The following is a 10810-nucleotide window of genomic DNA, read 5'->3' as shown; positions in this document are numbered from 1 at the left end:
CCCCTCTAGCTTATTCCATCTGCCACTACATTGGCTTTCCCTGGGTGATAAAGAATATCACAATCATAATCCTTTACTAACTTCAGCTAATGTCTCTGCCTCATGTTCAGGTCCTTCTGTGTGAAGAAGTACTTCAAACTCTTGTGATCGGTGTCTACCTCCACTTTTCCCCGCACAGATAATGTCGCTAGACCTTCAATGCAAATACCACCGCTACTAGCTCCAAATCATGGGTAGGATACCGCTGCTCATACTCCTTCAGCTGTCGTGATGCATAAGCTACAACCTTCTCATTCTGCATCAACACACAGCCCAAACCCAACCTTGACGCATCGCAATAGACTACAAACTTTCCTTCCTCTGAAGGAAGACTTAACACAGGTGCAGTAATAAGTCACCGCTTCAATTCTTGAAAACTATTATCACACTTGGCTGACTAGATGAACTTCAAATTCTTCCGTGTCAATTCTGTCATCGGTGCTGCTATCTTCGAGAAGCCTTCCACAAACCGTTTGTAATAACCCGCTAAACCAAGAAAACTCTGAACCTCAGAGGCGTGCTCTCTTAACCTGTGCAGAACCTGTCGAAGATGAAACTCATGCTTTGCCTCTGAACTGGAATACACCAAAATGTCTTCGATGAAAACAATGACGAACGGATCCAAGAAGTCCTTGAACACCCTGTTCATTAGGTCCATGAAGGCTGCTGAGGCATTGGTCAAACCAAACGACATGACTAAAACTCATAGTGCCCATACCTCGTTCGGAAGGTCGTCTTCGGTATGTCCTCGTCCTTGATCCTCAGCTGGTGATAACCAGGTTGAAGATTAATCTTCGAGAACACTGTCTTACCCTGCAGCTGATCGAACAAGTCGTCAATCCTTGGTAGAGGATACTTATTCTTGATAGTCAACTTGTTCAATTCTCTGTAGTCTGTACACATTCTCAGAGTCATGTCCTTCTTCTTCACAAACAAAATTGGAGCACCCTATGGCGAGTAGCGTGGCTTGATGAACCCCAAATCCAAAAGCTTCTGTAACTGTATCTTCAATTCCTTCAGTTCTGCCAATGCCATTCTATATGGTGCCCTCGACACTGGCTCTGTCCTTGGCGCTAACTCAGTAACAAACTGAATCTCCCTATGCGGCAGCAGCCCCGGTAAGTCATCAAGGAATACATCCAAGAACTTATAAACCAATCTAGTCTCCCCCGGCCCTGTTGGAAAAACCCTGGTGGTATCCACCACGCTAGCCAGAAAGCCTATACATCCTCCCTATAAGAAATCTTTGGCTCTCAGTACTGATATCATGGGTACACGGGGTCTATATACCGCTCCCACAAAGACAAAGGAATCCTTGCCCTCCGGCTCAAAGGTCACCATCTTCTTCCTACAGTCAATAGTAGCTCCATATCTAACCAGCCAATCCATCCCCAAAATCATGTCAAAGTCCTCCATACCCAACTCAATCAAGTCTACTGACAATTCCTTACCATTAACCATCATTGGCAGTGCTCTAATCCATCTCCTACAAACTATCAGTTCTCCTGTAGGCAATATAGTTCCAAACCCCGCAATATAATACTCACTAGGTCTACACAGTCTATCAATCATCTTACTAGAAACAAACGAATGTGTAGCACCAGAGTCAATCAATACAGATTAAGAAGAGCCAGCGCTAGAAAGCTAACCTGTAACCACCGAGGGACTAGCCTCGACTTCTGCCTGCGTCAGGGTGAACACTCGAGCTAGAGCCAAGCTGTCCTCCTTCACTGCTTCCCCTTTCTTCATTGTTGGGCAGTCTTTCTTGAGGTGTCCTACCACCCCACACACATAACAGGCCTTAGCATGACGTTCGCCCATATGGCATCTTCTGCACATTGTGCATTCAGGATAGCTCCTCCATGAATCACCGCCTCCCTGATGGCCATCTTGAGTACCCCAACCTCTCCTATCTTGACCAGGATCAGTCGAAGTGTCAAGGGTCTTCCTCTTTAGATCATTGGGGCCTCTGCCCCTACTAGACCCAGAATAGGAAGGCACCACCTTGCGGCCCTCCCTCCTTACTTCACTCTCCCTCCGGATCTTTTTCTTTGCTTCCTCAGCAATAAGAGCCTTCTCAATAGCCTGGGCATAAGTTGTACCCTCAGAAACTGTTGTAATCCTCAAATCTCGGGCTATCATAGCATTAAGCCCTCTGATAATTATGTCCTGTCTCACTGCATCAGTAGGCACAAGATCTGGTGTGAACCTCGCAAGTCTGTCAAACTTCAAGGCATACTCTGTAATTGTCATGCTGCCGTGAACCAGCCCCACAAATTCATTAACCTTCGCTGCCCTGATGGCAACATTATAATACTTATAGCTAAATAAATCCTTAAATCCTTCCCAACTCAAAGTAGTAACATCCCTAGTCTGTGATGCCACTTCCCACCAGATGCAGGCATCATCTCTCAACATATATGCAGCACAAGCCACTCTTTCATGACCCTCTACCCTCATGAAATCTATAATGGCAGTGACCATACTCATCCACTATTCAGCCATCAGTGGATCTGGTCCCCCTTCAAAAGTTGGTGGATGTTGTTTCCTGAACCGCTCATACAGCGGCTCCCATTTATTTCCAACCTCTACTGGCTGTACAACTCGTACCGCTGCAGGTGGCACAATAGGGGCAGGACTCTTTGACAAAGCCTGCTGTCGCAAAATTTGGATCTGCTCATCCTGACTCTGCAGTCGTGCTTGCATGTCTGTCATGACCTACTGCCAGTTTTCAGGGACTGGCGAAGGGGTCTGGCCCTGGACATCGTCCCTTGCCTCAGACCTACTGCTGGTATGTCGTACAGATCATCTTGGACACATAGCTATCCAAGTAAATCTGCAATCATCGACTTGACAGTCAGACTATGATGACAGGGTAATAATCCTTCCACAATCCACCATTGCAACACAACCATTCATAAGCATTCAAGATATAACAGTTCATTCACATACACAGCAACGCTAATAAGCATACCTCGATATCATCACACAACACTCAAGGGCCAGACCCTATCAATATCTCATGCTTCCTATTAATCACACAGATATCAGCATTCATATTCCATTTTAATCATTTAAGCATATAAACATGTATACACAATTACCAAACCCTGAGTCGAGCTTTTCTTCAGTGGTGAATGTACATGTCCAGCCAGTCTTCAGGTTCCCTTAAACCTAGGGTGCTCTGATACCAAGTTGTAACGCCCTGGGTAGCCAAGGCAGTTACACTGTGTGTTTATAAAGGTGCAAGACTTGCTAATAGAGTCATTTAGTTAGAAACGTGTTACTAAAACCATAATTTAACTAAGGTTAAAATATTTTGGTCATAAAAGATATATTTCATTTAGATAAACATTTCGTACATGGGATCCCAAAAGAAATAGAGTTTAAAAGACAGTTTACAAAAATTTGAAGTTGTAAATAGGTATTGGCCACTCTAAAGGAAAAACAGACATTTAGGCTTCTCCTGTCTTGTACTACTCCTCGGCCATGGCGGCCGATCAGCTAACTATGTACATTCAGCCTCAAAGATCTCCAACTCAGGACGGGTCCACCTTGCCCTTGCCTTTACCTGCACCATGTAGCACCCTTAAGCGAAGGCCAATCAAGAAAACCATAATGCATAGCACAAGCGACAACCAACAGGCAAATAATTTACGAATCATCAATTAGATATACAATAAGTCATACAACTCACATAAACAATCATATCAAACTACAAGCCAATAATCAGTTACTTAGATAACAAACTCGTCACAATCATCAGTTTAAACAACATTAAACATATCATGCCAAAATCCATGGTCAGCGCCCTTAGGCAGCATCCTCTTATTATCCCACTGACTCCGACCCGCTTAGGCCGAGCTCAGTGACTATGTATTTAACCTCATCTACAAGTGCCCGAGACGCGCCCTGTGCGCAAATATTGATTCCGACACTCTTAGGTTGTTTATCACATGTCCCCATGGCATAATACCATCTCATGACATCACATACAAATATAGGCAGCTCTTAGCCCCAACATAAACACATAATCGGGTGCAGTTTTTTACCTTTGATTATGAGTGCTTTAATTAATTGAAATGATCCTCGAGCACGATCCCGACCGAGCCCTAGCATTCACTTAGTCACAAATGTAACATAGAACCCTCATTAACATTCAATTCCATAACCTAACCTCGAGACCAATTCCGAGCCCTCAGGAAGCTCTAATTCCACCAAACGGGGTGGTGGAATCAAACCCCGAGACCCCAGGTAAAAACCCTAAGAAAATGCCCAAAAATCCACTTCTGAAGGCAGGGTAACGCTACAGTGCCACAGAGTGGGCGCTACAATGCTACAAGCAGAGAAAAAATCCCCCAGAAAACCTTGACATAGCACTGTAACGCTCTACTGCTAGCGCTACAGATAGCACCTTCAGCACTCCTAGTTTCTCCTTCGAATTTCCCCAAGTCAAAACTCCCTAGAACCCCTCCAAACTTCAACTACACTTTAAAACAAACATACCATTCACTACATCTCATCCCACATGGCCCAACAACCTCAAATTTGGCCACATGCACCATCAAACAAAGAAAACAAGAATTGAACTCAAAACTCAATAACTCATCAGAAAAACCAGAACCAACCCAACAACTCAGATGATCAAGCTCATAAATTCTTACCTTTAATGGGGAATTCGACCTTAGCTTTCCCTATAAGCCCTTCCAGCCTTTACCTCCTCAGTTATTCAAGCTCAAACCCTTTAAATTCCCATCCAAAGTTCAGATTCAAAGATCAACACAACAGAACTCAGCGATCTCGGAAAAAGCTAGAAACCTTACCTTAATTGAACACTAACTCCAGCTAAACCTCCTAGCTTCACCAAGAACCCAAGCTCCAAGCCCTAGCCTAAGCCTCCTCTGAATTATATCTTCAAAAATCCTCAAGAAATGGTGAAGGGAGAGGAAACCGTGAGAGAGAAAGAGTCCCTGTTTTTCTTCTTTCTTTCCTTCCTTCTGTTTCTACTATTTTCTACAAGTTCCACTAAAGCTAAAAAAATAGAACAACACTTATCCTCTTTTAACCATCCAAAAGACCATTTTGCCCTCCCATTAAAACCTAAGTCTTTAAACATTCTAAGGGCATTTTGGTCATTGTTCCTAACTCTCGCTAATTCCTCGAGTGTCCCTAATACTTACCGCTTACATCCCGACACCTAACTAATCACCAATTATTTTCCTCAATGTCAAATAGTCTCCAATATATTGCCTAGATTCCCATAAATACCCCAAGGCTCACCCTGAGCCGGGTATAAATCCCCGCCGTGACTTTTTCGCTAAACCGCTCACTGGGATCGCCTCGAGTCACAAGTTGCAAATATATCCACATAATAATGTGGTCTCAACAATTTATCACAGATAATCATGTTTACGCCCTCAACGGGCCAAAATTAAAGATATGCCCTTATAATCTAAACAGGGCCTACATGCATACTAATACTCATAATCATGCATCTCATATATCCAAATAATCATATAGGATGCTTATCACATAGTCATTTAAATCACACATAATCCAGTTATGCCCTCCCGACGCACTAATCAAGGCCCTTAAGCCTTATTAGTAATTTTGGGTCGTTACAAAACCATTATTCAATTTCATATAGGAAAGGTATAGGTTTAATATCTGTATACTATGTCCCTAACCATCTTCACCAATGAGTCCCGAAAACAAATGCTATCAGCCTGATCATTTTGACAAACTATAACAAGTGAATCAAATGACTCAGATAATATAAATAGGAGTTCATAGTAACTTCAAAACTTTGATCAATTTGTATATGATCATTTATTGATATATTTAAATATGTAATATGCAACGTCCTAAAACTTCTAATAGAATTAAGTGCTTTGATTAGTGCGTTGGCAGGACATGTGATGTAATTATGTGCGAATTAATTGATTTATATGGTGTATATGATTACATGATTGAGTATGCATGATTATGTGTATTAAATATGTTTAGAGACCCACTTTTGTTAAAAAAAAAAAAGGCATTCTCTCAATTTTGACATGTTAGGGTATATTTGTAATTTTATATTCTATATGCTTGAGACCACATTATTATGTGAATATCTTCATGATATTTAGCGTGAATCGATCCTTTCGAGCAATTTAGCGGAAAATTCACCACGGTGATAAATACACGGCTCGAGGTGAGCCAAAGGGTATTTTGGTAATTTTTCATATTTTGGGGTTATTCGTAAATGAAATATTTTGGGGAACATATTTTTTGTTTGAAGATTAGAGGTGTATTTGAGGTTAGTGAGAATATTAAGGTAAATGACGAAAATGCCCTTAGGGTTTAGTTTTGAGGTTAAGTAAGATCAGGGGTAAAACGATCATTTGACCAATCGGTAGAGAATTTGGCCAACTTTAGATGCAGCTGCCATTCATGTTCTACACACATGCTTCTCACTCTCCTCTTTGTTTCAAGAACTCTCTCAAGGACACCAAACACAAGACATTGTCCAAGCTTAAATTGAGGAATTTTATTAGGAGAATTGAAGTTGTTGGAAGGATTAGAAGCTGCCAAAGATACCTCTACACCCAGAGATTTTCGAAATTAAGAGGTATAGTTACTTAACTTTAAACTTCTCTTGAGCTTTATTGCGTTCTTGAGCTTTGGGGAATTTGAGTTTGGATATTTTAATTTTAGGGATTCAAGGCTACTTGGGGTGTAGAATTGTACACTACAAGAAAAAACAGTATTCATAACACTTAAAAACTGCTAACCAGGAGTATTGATAACGCTTCTGAAAACGCTAACGTAGCTCCTGTTATTAAAAGTCCTTTCTTTTCTATAACAGTATTCGAATGTTATGTTCGATGTTATCTTAAACTATTCAATAACACATTTTTAGTTGCTATAATATTCAAATAATAACATTTAGTTAGAGTATTTGGTTATAAATTTGAAGTTTAATCTTATACTTTATGCAGAACACTTTCCAACTGTTATGAAAATTGTTATATTTGATCATTTTATAACGTTTTTAGTTCATTCTATTATATAAATCATAACTTTTTGTCTCAATTATAATATATTATACAAAACAACCATAATTATTGTAAATTCTCCCATTAATAACATTTTGTTATTTTGTAGTATGCATTTTTTATTGTTGTAAAATATTTTTACTATTGTATTTTGATTAAAAAAAATCACAATTGATCAAAAGTGTAATATTAAATAGATCAAAAAATCTAAAAATATTCAATATATATGATCAACCATGAGTATTTTTACATTTGAAGACGAACTCCTTAAAACCATGACAATGTCCACTTCAAAAGTTCTTAGTTCTAACTTGAGTTTGAAAGAATACATAATAAAATTCTATAGTCTTGCACATATTTTGCTTCAAAAGTAAAAAAATAGAAACATAACAAGATACACAAAAAGTAAACCATGAAGCTTGCTCCACCCTCCAATTCATCATCCATTCAATTGTGCACTTGTCTTTGTTGTGAGGTTGATTTGCTTAGCTACACAAGAGTTTAAATAATTAATGCTTAAACTTAGAGTTAATATTAAACTAAAAGAGTACAAAAAGAAAGAAAGTTAATAACCTCATTACGAATTTTTAAGCTGGCCATGCAATTACACTAACTACAACACATAGGCATGAAAGATTGAAGATTTATGCTTGGTAAAATACTCATTAGAAAAGTTAGCTCAAACACTTTATGATTATGAAATGAAAATGCAAATGATATACCAACCAAACATATAAATATATATATACAATACAACAACTAATTTATAAAGAAAATCCAATAGCATAGACACATCTTTTACCAAAACATTGTCGGAATCACAAATTGTTAAGTGCTTATAGTAACTCTTAAAAAAAACCATATTAATTATCAAAAGCATCAAAGAAAGAAGCCTAAATAATATAAATATGCATATAGATATAGACCTCTCCGGTAAAATTATTACTAGGCAGCCATAGAAACGCTCAATGGATTCTTTCCCTCCTTGTTATTAATATAAATTAAATTATAAAATAAAGTTGCTAAATACCTACTCATCTCTCTTAGTTCAAAAACAACTTCAGAAAAGAGGAAAAGCTGGAAGGAATCAAAGAACTCAAGAAAATAAAAGGTCAGGCAAGAAACAAGAATAAACTGAAGCCATATATTATATTAACTCAATGACTATGAAACAAAATAAAAAAACTGAGTTGAGTACGTACCATGTTGAGTAATTGGAGCTAAGCACTTGGTCATTATCAAATAAGAACGGCAGGTTTCAATATTTTCATAAATTGCTTGCATATGGAAGCAAATTTTCAATTATCAAATGGCCAAAATCTCACAATCCAATGTGGTTGTATCCTCAATTAGACAAGTGCCAATGATCTCAATTTCATTATTACAAAAAAATACATAAAGGTAGTGTGCAAAACATAGTATTTCAAGCAAAAAGATAACTAATAAAATAGAAGAACAAATTTACTAAACATGCAAAATTTAAATGTCTTTTCACTTGTGTGATCAAGAACCTACAACATGCAAATGAAATACAATTGCAAAAAAAAAGATATGCAAATAATAATAGTTTAACTTTAAGAGAGTAGAGCTTCAGTTAGCACTTATAACAAAAGCTTAATAAAATCAGATAATACAACATGCATAAATCAAATCTGGACAATCCTAACTTCATACAAAAAAATACAGCAAAAAGGACTAAAGGAGAGATAACTACAAAAATACCAACACAAGCAATTCTAACCATTGTAGAGACTAACTACAATTAGTTACATGAAGAGTCTATATTAACAGTAATACTAACAGAACTAAAGACACTAACAAATACAAATAGTAAGGTATTGACTAAGTGTTGTTGTCAAGAGAATACTCAATAGTTATATGGTTAATTAATTTATTTTAAAATCACTCTTAATTTACCTAAAAGTTCCATTTACTTTGGGTGAATTAATTCCAATGAGTCAAGAATCTCAATCTATCCAGTAGTTTGAATAAGTATATACCTTACTTAACCCTTCATATTAGTCGTGCATGGAGGCATTCAAACTAAGGAAAATCAACTAAACAAATAGCTACTGTGAACAGAAATGAAATAAGAAAGGGAACCCTTCAAACATGTTCTTAAACACTCACAAGAACCAACATAATCACAACCAAATAGAAATACAAAATGAAAAGGGGGCTCTTATTTATAGACCTCCAAACAAATAGAAATAAGATAATCATAAGCTGAAAAAATTCCAAGGCAGTATCCAAATATATTCATCAAAATTAGAAAACATAACAATACAAAGTCTGTCATAGAAGAAATAAGACCAACAAGCCAAAAATGCCACAAAATATAATGACATACATAACATGACAAATTTCCCATAGGCCCAAACAACCAAACTCTAAGGCACACTGAGGATTAACTACTCCAAATCCATGATTTAAAACACATAGATTTAACACAAAAGAAGTAGCATGAAAGCAGAAATGAAAAATAACTGAGAAATTAAGAGAAGAAACACAACTAAAATTACTTGGTTCCAGTCTCACAAAGCAATAGTACATACTCAAAAATTACAACTCGAAGATTGAGTTTTTCAACACTTTTCTCTCTGACAAAACTAGTTCTCACAAACACAAGCTCTGAGAAAATTACGCTCAATCTAAAAAATGAGAGACAAACATATGAAAGTCAGGATTTTAGAAATAATTCTAACACAAGCACACACATATATATATATACTGATAATATTCAAAATGTTTACTTGATATTGAAATCTGAAAAGAAAAAAAAACACAAACTATACCTCTCACAGAGATAAACAGAGGTCTTCTGTTCTTGCTCATAGCCAGCAGGAGAGATAAACAGAGGGGGAGGGATGAGAGACCCAACAACTTCAACACGGGTGTGGTCATGGTGTGCTTCAGCTGCGTGAGGGAGGCTTCAGCAGGGGTGTGGTCGTGGTTTGCTTCAACGGTTTGCTTTTGGTCCGTAAATGGCAACATGAACACAATCAATATTAAAATAAACTGCAAAAAAAAAAAAAAACCATCAAAGAGCATGATCGAGTGTTACATATATAATGGCAAGAAAAAACTATAAAAATTTGAGAAAATTCGAACCATTAAACGTTTGAGGTTTAGGATTTTAAACTTTCAAATCCATAAATCAACACCAAAAAAAATCAAAATTGGCAGGCTCAGTTACCTTAGTTTACATATAAATCATACTTCATATATCATAAATTAAAAAAATGGGTTAAAGTTACCTTACTTCACATAATGGACAACTCGTTTGCCCATTGCCCATGGAGGAAAGGCCTCTGGTTCGCGCTAGGGAGAAGAAAGGGTCAAAGCAATTTGGGGAGCATCTGCTTCGCCCCTTATTGCATCTTTTCATCATCGTCCCAAAGCCCTTTCCTGGGACCCTTCATAGTACTTCAAAAAATAAATCTGACCATTGTTCATCATAAAGATAGTAGAACATGAACATAAGAATTTCAAAGACATATTAAACTTGCAAAATAATTCAGTACCTCCTTTTCTCTGCTTCATTTGGAAAATTTATAGTAAACTTGCAAAGTGATGCTACAAAGAAGTTTAAAGGTTTAATGGCGTGAAGAACCCCACATGCCTGGAATCATCATTTACATTGGTCAGAAAGAGGAAATAGTTTAAGCTGAAAAAATCTTGCAACAACATATATGGCCGGACATATATAGCACAGAAAATATATTATGTGG

The sequence above is a fragment of the Humulus lupulus genome, chromosome 9, assembly GCF_963169125.1.
Source record: "Humulus lupulus chromosome 9, drHumLupu1.1, whole genome shotgun sequence".
Classification (NCBI taxonomy): domain Eukaryota; kingdom Viridiplantae; phylum Streptophyta; class Magnoliopsida; order Rosales; family Cannabaceae; genus Humulus; species Humulus lupulus.
The sequence above is the reverse complement of the archived record's forward strand: the minus strand, read 5'-3'. Positions refer to the sequence as shown.